The sequence below is a fragment of the Macrotis lagotis genome, chromosome 5, assembly GCF_037893015.1.
Source record: "Macrotis lagotis isolate mMagLag1 chromosome 5, bilby.v1.9.chrom.fasta, whole genome shotgun sequence".
Lineage (NCBI taxonomy): Eukaryota > Metazoa > Chordata > Mammalia > Peramelemorphia > Peramelidae > Macrotis > Macrotis lagotis.
This window is the reverse complement of record NC_133662.1, coordinates 122935348-122945555: the sequence shown is the minus strand read 5'-3', so window position 1 is coordinate 122945555 and position 10208 is coordinate 122935348. Positions and strand designations below refer to the sequence as shown.

Below are 10208 nucleotides of genomic sequence, written 5' to 3'. Positions count from 1 at the left end.
TTTCTTTGCAGAAATCCTCCAGAGAAGATTTATCTGTGTTAGAGGTTTTCCTCAATTTTTTTTTCACATTCTGTGTGTATGAATACAGACCTTGTTCTTGCTACATAAGTGGCCTGTCTCCTTTGCCAATCATACATTTCCTAGTTTATATTTGTTCCAACACATCTTGTATACAAGCCATTCCTTGTAACCTGCTGTAGCCTATTTAAGCTTGCCACAAATATTTCTATTATTCTTTGAGTTATTTGTAGTTTTGATTCTTCAGAGGTTGTGTGAGGTGATGTGAATTGTAGCCATATTGCCTCACAATGAAAGAATTTCCATGTTGACCAGGTTGCATCAGGGAGTGACTTGGAATAATTGAAAATACTTGCACAATTGCCAAAATTTTATCCAGCCAATCTTTCTATTTAGTTCTGGGTCTAGCATATTTTCCACCTGTCCATGGGGGTCTGTCCATGTATTCCACTGGTATTTGAGAACCCTTAGTCACTTCCATTCTGTGATGAGGCAATGGACTGTTTGTGGAGGTTCCATTCAAGCTATCAATTAATGAACAAGTATTCCTTAATAATAATAACAACAACAACAACAACAATAACTATCATTTCTATAGAGCTTTAAATTTTACCAAGTGCTTTATAAATATTGTGGCATTTTATCCTCCTACCTCTATTATTTTCCCAAATCTACAGAGGGTAAATCAAGGCTTGCCTAAAATCACAGAGCTTACAAGTATCTGAAGAAAGATTTGAAAATTAAGAATTTAGGTCCACTATACTAGACAATGGAGATTCAGAGACAGGAGTAAACTAATCCTTGTCCTTGAAGAGCTTTTATTCTATTAGAGGAGTCAACATAAACACACACACACACACACACACACACACAAACACGCAAACGCACATGCACATGGACACACAGACAAAGAGAGATAGAGAAACAGAGACAGGGCCAGAGAAAAAGAGAGAGCGAGACAGAGAGAATATACAGTCAAATACAGTGTGATTTGGGGAAAAGAACTCTTAAAGATGGAGAATCAGGAAACTTCAGGTTTATAGTGATTCTTCACTTTGAATCTGTAATCTTGATTTTTAAAATTATTTTATAACAATTTCAATAGAATTGGTTTTTTTGGTAATCTGAGATGTTTTATTTTATGCATTTTAAAACCTTATTCACTTGACTGCCAAAGAGGGTGTTAGGGGGTCAATGAGAGAGTAAAAAAAGTAAGAACTCCTATTGTAGAAGATGGAACTTGGATTGAATCTTCTGAAATGAAGGATTCTAAGATTTAGAAGTAAAAGAAAATGAAAAATATTTTATAATATCACAGATTTTTGAGCTGGAAACTACATAGTGATAATTTTGTCAGTCCCTTCCTTTTTCAGGAGAAACTGATGCCGAGATGTTATTCTAAGGAGATACAAGTAAATTGCAAAGCCAGGATTTGAATTGAAGCTCCTTAACTCCCAAACTAATGGTCTTCCTACTGCACCACTTAGCTTTCTTCTTTTAGAAGTTAAAGAATTTTTAATTCCCTCCAAACTTGCAAGTCAATAGACGAATCTCTATCCTCATTTTTCCTGAGTACATGAAATTATTTGTTATGGGAAAAAAGACTGAATAGTCTCCCAAGAGGGAAAGTGACATCAAATGCATTCTAATTTGTATATACAATGTCCTTTGAGATTTCTTTTATCCTGTCCTCATTATGATATATGCATTAGTAGTATAAATTTAATTGTAGATGTTTCATTCATCCTTGGTTCTTTTCTTATTCCCTGTGATTATTTATGATAATGAGTCTATTTAATATTCATATGTCTCGAACATGCTTTCACTTAATAATTTGGGAAATGATAATTTAATTAAATCCAACAAAAAAATTTATTGAGTACTTACTATTTTCTAGGCACAGAGTTTAGCACTGGAGATATAAAGACCAAACCAAAACTGTTTCTGCCTTTCAGGACACATGAATATATATACACACATATATGTATGTATGTATACATAATATATATCCTTTCAGGAGGTTATATCCTTCTGCTGAAAAACAACTACACAAATAGAGTAATTGGAATGATTTTAGGTAGTTTTGTTGGATACCTCTTTAAGATAGAAATACAAAAATTTTCCTTTGCTATGCAAACATTAGAGGTGACCATACTCAGTTTGTTATCACTGACTTAGTTTTAAAGTGATTGTTCTAACCTGTGCAAGTCCAAATGGGGATATGATAAACTCTTTGTTAACTGCTATGCTATGAAATTAAAATATGCTACCTAACATTTCTATAAAAACTAAAACAGTGTTTTCATCTCAGAGGAGTATTTTGAGGAAGGAATTCCCCCAAATAATGCAGATCAACAACTTCTTTGTACCTTTTGTGAGAGAGCTGCCACATTCTCTCTGACATAGCTGTTAAGTGTCAGAGGTTAGAAAAGAAACCTGGCCTCCTTACTCCTAGGCTTGGTCCTCTATCATTTATGTAATTCTATCTCTCATGAATTATAATTATTCTTTATATATCCATAGATAGACTTTAACATCTGCTAAAATCATACGTTTCAGATCTTAAGCTTTTTCATCTTAATAGTATTTTTTCTAATTACATGTAGAGATAGTTTTCAACATTCATTTTTTTGGTTTTTTATTTTGCAAGGCAATGGGGTTAAGTGACTTGCCCAAGGTCATACAGCTAGGTCCTCCTGACTCCAAGGCTGGTGTTCTATCCATAGGGTCAACATTCATTTTTGTCAAATTTTTCTCCCTCCCTCCCTTTACTCTCTTCTTCTCAAGACAGCAAGCAATCTCATCTAAGTTATACATGTACAATAATGTTAAAAACATTTCTGTGGCATCTAGGTGGCACAGTGGATAGAGCACTAGTCCTAAAGTCAGGAGTACCTGAGTTCAAATCTGGCCTCAGACATTTAATAATTACCTAGCTATGTGGCCTTGGGCAAGCCACTTAACCCCATTGCCTTGTAAAAACCTAAAAAACAAACAAACAAAAAACTTTTCTATATTTGTCATGTTTTGAAATAAGAATCAGATCAAAAAGGAAAAATCATGAGAAAGAAAAAATTAAAAAATGAAAATATATGTTTCGATCTTCATTCAGACTCAATATCTCTGGATGTAAATAGTATTTTCTATCAGGTTTTTTAGAATTGTTTTTGATCACTTTATTGTTGAGAAGGTTGTTGTTTTGTTGAGAACTGTCTATCCTAGTTGATCATCACACAATGTTGTTGTTACTATGTACAATGTTTTCCTAGTCCTGCTCACTTCACTCAGCATCAATTCATGTAAGTCCAGATTTTTCTGAAATCCTACCAGCATATCTTAATTTAAACAACTATTGACTATGTGTTAGACTCTGGGGAAGATACAAAGCTTGAATAAGACTCAATCCTTGATCTCCTGTAGCTTACAGTCTAGTTGATGAATATGACATATACTCAAGTAATTATAATACAAAATAACAATGAAAATTCATAAATATGTAAAGTGTGAAGGGAAAAACAATTATGAAGAGGGTAGCCTTAGAAGGTTCATTAAAGAGAGGGTTTCTTTGCAGAAGAATAAATAAAGACTGGGTGTCTAAATGAATTACACCGAAAATCATGATAAATGACTTCTGTTAAAAGTTGGAGCAGCTTAGTGATGCAGTGGATAAAAGCATTGATCCTGGAGTGAGGAGGACCTAAGTTCAAATATGGACCCAGACACAATACTAACTTAGCTGTGTGATCATGATCAAATCACTTCACTCCGTTACCTTGCAAAATAACCCCCCAAAAAGTTGATAATGGTCATCTCAGTATAACATCTTATTAAATTATAATTATATATATTTAATATAACAGATGAAGTTATTATAATCTTTTTATGGCTTTTTGTTTTCCTTTGTTTTGGGGCTGGACTTGTGATTTCACTGATATGCATTTTTTTATATGTATGTTCCCTCTACCAATATTGATCTGCAATTCTAGGACTTAAAGAGGAATTTGGGGGGCTGTGGGAGAAGGTATAATAAGAGGTTAAGCAACATGTTCAGGGTCACATGGAGTATCTGACTTGAATCTACATCTTCCTGACTCAAGGTGAGCTATGTATCTATCATGTTATCTCTTGATCCTCTTCACTATGATACAAAATTCAATATAAGAATTGTCCAACTTGATCCCATTCAAAGAAGTTTAGTCATCAATTAACAAAAGGATCTTATTCAATTTAACTCAACATTTTATCATATATAATTGAAATATAGTTGTTTTTAGTTAGATAAATTGGGGTTTATCATTAAATTATTGCTTTACAGTTATTTTGATAAATCATCATTATTTATAATATAATAATATATCATCAATTGAGATATTTATAAAGCATTTAGCACAGACCCTAGTGCTATATAAATGCTAATAAAGTCATTATGTTATACACATTAATTTCATCCAATAAATAAGCTTATTTGTTGCTAAAGAGGGGTTTCAAAGTATTTTACAAATCTTCCTTCAATATTTTTGACATAGAGTAAACTATCAACTTGAAGAAGGATGCTGGAATACTGGGTAGCCTCTCTATGTGAACTTCTGAGAGGATGTGAATAAGAGTCTCAAAAAAATGCACAGGATTAGGTTGTTGGGATCTATTTTGTTGGAATTAATATCTACATTGATGATATGACAGATTCATTGGCTATTGATTAGGACTTCATTGAGTAGGATTATTTTCCATACTTGATAAAACTTGTGTTTTATTTCTGAATTTAAAAAAACCCACAATAAAACATCAACATGCAAACTTTGCCAATTCCTGAAAAACAATATATTTACTGGAATAATCAAATAATAACTTTATACCTTCCTTATTAAAACATGGACTTTCCAGGTAAGAGGTTTTTTTTTTTAGGTTTTTGCAAGGCAATGGTTAAGTGGCTTGCCCAAGGCCACATAGCTAGGTAATTATTAAGTGTCTGAGGCCAGATTTGAACTCAGGTACTCCTGACTCCAGGGCCAATGCTTTATCCACTGCACCACCTAGCCACCCTTAAGGTCAGGTTTTTCTTACCTCTCAAGAAGAAAAACTAGGGGAGAAAACCCTATCCTTATAAAAAACTACTATAATGGTGTTTTATGGAGATAGGGGGTTAGGATGGTAGTGATACTAGTTTTTTAAAACCAGGATTCTGCTAATAAATATTTAATAACATTTGCTGTTATATACTCTTCCATGAAAGAAAGAGGGAAATTTATATTTTAAAATATATTGGTTCAAGGGGGAATTTTTAGAATATCATAGAACACATGGCTTATTGTCAAGTCTATAATATTAATTTTTTAAAAAATTAAAGCAGCTCTTAAAATGAGTTATAACTGAATGGTTTATGCTGATATGAATTCAGATACTGCTCTAAACAGTACAAACTAGTGGAAGTTGTCTCCAGATGAAAAAAAAAAGGATGATATACTCTTAACTTTAATCTGCTTGGTTAATACTTTCTTAAGCCTAGAAAACCAACAAGCTAGTACACCAAGTCCTCATCTGTAACATTGGCAATTTGGAGCTATAAATGCTCATACTTAAAATTGAAGAGAGAGGAAAGTTCCAGCAAAGTTCAATGTATCTTAGTGCAGGTTTAAGTGTTAACAACTTTTGAAATATGAGTGCTTCAAAATGCCATTTGACAATATAATTATTTAAATTTATTTTATACTTCTTTGGATTTGTGGATTGTGAAAGATAAATTTTTAATTTTAACAAGTTCATGTGTCTTGCTATTATTATTATTATTATTATTTAATTTATTTACTTATTTTTTCCAACTACATGTAAATATAGTTTTCAACCATTATTTTTTGGTAAGGTTTTGAGTTCCATATGTTTCTTCCTCTTTCCATTCCTTTCCCCTGACATAAAACAATCTAATAGTAGGTTATACATGTATAACTATGTTAAACATATTTTCATATTAATCTTTTTTTTTTGTAAAGCAATGGGGTTAAGAGAACTGCCCAAAGTCACACAACTGGATTATTATTATTATGTGTCTGAGATAAGATTTGAACTCAAGTCCTCCTGACTCCAGGGCTAGTGCTCTATCCACTGCACCACTTAGCTGCATCTCCACTGTGCCACATAGCTGCCCCAATCATTTTGTGAAAGAAGCAGAACAAAAAGAAAGAAAAAACCTGTGAGGGGGGTAAAACCCATAAAACATGAAATAATTGAAAATAGTGATGCTGTTGGCTGGGTGGTTACAGGAGGAAGGGAGTTTGAATCCAACCTCAGACCCTAGATACATGTTAGCTATGTGACTTTGGGTAAGTCGCTTAACTCTGATTACCTTAGATACAGGGCCATTTCCAGTCATCCTGATTCATATCTGGCCACTGGACTCAGTTCACTCTGGAAGACAAAGTGAGAATGGTAATTAGTACAGCCTACCCTCAAATCCAATTCACCAGTTTATCATGGCATCACTTCCCTGATATCATGGTCTTTTTTGAAACCAAAGGACAATCATCAACATCATCATCATCATCATCATCATCATCATCATATCTCTCTTTGCAACTTGCTATTATGCAATGTTTCTGGATGACACTTTTTTCCCAGAAAGGGGAATTTAAAGAGGAGGACTCTTGCTTTGTCATTTTGTTCACCTTGTCTATTTATTTTCATTTATCTATTTTGTTGTGGGGTTGTAACATATCAAGTTTCACATTTGCATCAAAATCTCTTTCTGTGGCTAATGTTAATGCAAGGATTGTGTGTGTGTGTGTGTGTGTGTGTGTGTGTGTGTGATCCTTTTAGTCATTGAGCCAGAAAAGTATGAAAGCTTTTACCCAGTTTAAAACTCAACTAAAATGATGCATAGCCTGAAACATTTTATGTTAAATTTTTTTTAAATCCTCTCAATAATTTAAAATTTTAAATACTTAACCTTTAAAATTTTCTTTTGGTAAATTTGTAGCATTTGCACTTCTGCAATAATTAAAACTTAAAACTGAACTAAGGTATTTGGGATTTGCTTTATTTCAGTTGTTTAAATGTTCACAGAGTACTTGTGATTTCATGTGGTTACTTCCTGTATGGATGTAGATCACTAAACTTCCATCCCAAAAGAACAGATTACCTCATAGCCATGTTTTCCAGTTATGTTCTTCTCTGAATTTAGCTAGTCCAATATTTAGATGACAAAGACACAGTTCATCCTGAAACATGGTCTAGAAGCCCTTGCCAGCTTGGGAAGGCTTCCTAGTCACAGGACCAGTAAGTAAACTTTTGCCTTACAAGATTGTAATATATTTATACTGCATTTGCTTGTAGTGCTTAGAATATATCTGAATCCATCGTATGAGCTACATAGTTATTTCTTTAAGATCTTTTATTTTCTAAAAATTAGCTAATCTTATGGAGCTGACAATATGCTTAATGTCCTATTCTGTTTTTTAAAAATTAATTCTCTCTCAAACCTATACATTTTATTTTCCTTCCCACCCAGCTGCCCCATCAGCAGCAGCAGCAGCAGCAGCATCACTATTTTCAATTATTTCAATTATTTATAGGTTTTCCCCCCTCTTGTAGGTTTTTTTTCTTTTTGTTCTGTTTCTTCTTTGATTGGGGCAGCCATGTCTCTAAAAGAATAGACAAGAGCAAATGTTTGTCATTCACAATGTTGGTAGCTCACCTGTAACATGGTTTTAGAGTGTTTCCTGAGGCTCAAAAAGGTCAAGTGCCAGTGAAAGAATTTGAGTGGTGTTCTCTTTCCCCAAGAAAAGACACTATTCCATATCATTTCTCAAGGGCATAAGGAAAAAATAAATAAATAATGAAAGTGAGGAAGCAATATGAAAATAACATTCACTGATTCTAGAAATTTTATCAGTAAGCCCTATTCTCAACATATGCATATACTTCCTTGTTTTCCTGATTCTTTCATTAAAGAAAGGTGGGCTTAAATCACACTAAAACTTTGAAACACTCTATACATAGTACATAGTATAGAAAGGAAGAATTTTCTTTAATAGTTAAAAACTGTACCAAGACACCACTTAGATAACATTGTTGATATTGTAATAACCTTGTTGCTATTATCATTTTAATAATGCAGTTTTAGTGATTCTGCTGTCTTCACTCTATTTCATTTTCTGTAAAACGGTAAATTATTGGTAGAAAGATATTGCCTTTAAGAATTATTTCAAGGGGCAGCTAGGTGGTGCAGTGGATAGAGCACCGGCCCTGGAATCAGGAGTACTTGTGTTCAAATTCGACCTCAGACACTTAATAATTACCTAGCTGTGTGGTCTTGAGCAAGCCACTTAACCCCATTTCCTCGAAAAAAAACCCTAAAAAAAAAAAAGAATTATTTCAAGATGCGACATCAGAATAGGATTTCTCTCTTTAAAGTTAATGTGAAAATATTTATCAAATTTGTTGGATACCATTATATTTGGGCATAGCAGTGGCATATGTTTAAATTCTGCTTCCTCAAGCAAAATATCACAAAGGAGTTTGTTTTCTTTTTACGGTATCCTAAGTACTTTAAAGGCACAGACATCTTTTTTTTTATCTGATATATACTGCAATTCTTTTGTTAGGAAACTTAATAATGTTAAAGGAGATATAATTAACTTAATTTTCTTGGAGAATACTTCTTAGGAGTAAGGTAATAGTAGAATTTGTTTTAATTTTTTTGTCATTTGTACAGAGAAGCAGCACTTAAGGAAATACTATCTTATTGTCTTATGTTAATTCTAAAGTTTCCAGAAGTTTCTGACTTCCTTTAAGGAGTAACCTCTAGAAATGTGACAAAATCCAACAGAACTGTGGTGGTTAGCAAAGCAGATATCAGAAGTAATTACATTTCCATTTTTGGCTTGCAAAAGTGATAGCTAGCTGGGATATTTAAGAAGCAGTAATAGTTGCAATTGATTCTGCATTTAATAATTGCTGCAACCCTGTTGCAAAATTGGTTAAGGTTGCAGTAAGCAGTGAAGTTTTTACCCTAGGAATTCTTTACCTTTACTTTGGTTGCTGAAGAGGAATTGTAATATTGACAGGTTTACACACCCTGGACTTAGTCTCTAGGTTGCATTTAGTACCTGCCCTGGAGCAGGGGCCCCATCTTAAGGGTAGGAGAGTTTTTGATAACATGGAAATTCTGATATAGCCTAGATCTTGTTTCTGTGAAAGATCTGAGACTGGCTTCTTGGTTTCCTACAAGTCTCAGCCAATATCCCACCTTCTGCAAAAAAAAAAAGCTTCCCTTTGTGTCTTCCCTCTGAGATTCTAATTTATCTTGTTTATATTTTAGGTTTAATTTTGTGCATGCTGTTTCCCCTATTAGAAGGTGAACCCTTTGAGGGCAGAGTTGGTTTTTCCCCTATGTATTCCAAAGAAGCATAATAAATGCCCATTGTTTGACTTCATGGCCTATGAGGGAATGTGCTTGAGAGCCCTGAAGTTACAGTTCTGTTGTAAATCATGTAAATCACTGCTTTCACTTTGAAAGAACTGACTTACCAGCACCTTGGTGTATAACAAGAGCAGATTATTAATGTCATTGGTCATTCCCCATGTACAGACAGCTGTCTCCTCTGGGCAATCCTCTCCCAGGTTTTTTACAATAAAATTGCTCATCTTTAAAAGGCAGCAGAAGCAGACCAGTTGAACTATAGTTTAAAACTCAGCCTTGCCCTTGTAAAAGCCTGGGCAAGTGAAGTTTTTCATAATAGGAAAATTAGGAAGTTTTCCTGAATGAGCAGTTCATCAGCTGGAAGGAAATGTTTTGTTGGTAGGTTATAAATTAAGGGTGAATTTCTACCCATGCCTTGTACCTCTACACACACACACACACACACACACACACACACACACACACACACACACTCGGAATAACCCACAATTCCCAAATTTTCTTTTAAATACTAGGTTGTCCACTGGCTGTATCATGTTTGTTTTCTATTGACTACAGTGATTTAGAAATGACAACTTAATCAGATGAAACAAAACTAAATATGTATCTGGGCTACCTGTGATTACTTCATGGGGCTTAGCACTAAACCCCTTACCATCAGGGAGAATTTTAGACAGAAATCATAAGAATCTTTTCTCTATGTCAGTCACCTTCAAGGATTTACTCTCTTAAAGCCCATGGGACAATCACCGAAAAATGGAACAACTGTTTGTAG

At 33.9% G+C, this 10208-nt stretch overlaps 1 long non-coding RNA gene across 1 annotated transcript; it reads right to left on the bottom strand.

The window, feature by feature from the left end:
* Positions 1 to 239: 239 nt before the first annotated feature.
* LOC141487866 (uncharacterized) lies at positions 240 to 8037 on the bottom strand. Its single transcript, XR_012468524.1, has 3 exons — positions 7706 to 8037; positions 6359 to 6420; positions 240 to 542 (listed from the first exon to the last, which is right to left on the bottom strand). It is a non-coding gene; the product is annotated as an uncharacterized LOC141487866 (long non-coding RNA).
* Positions 8038 to 10208: the final 2171 nt, after the last annotated feature.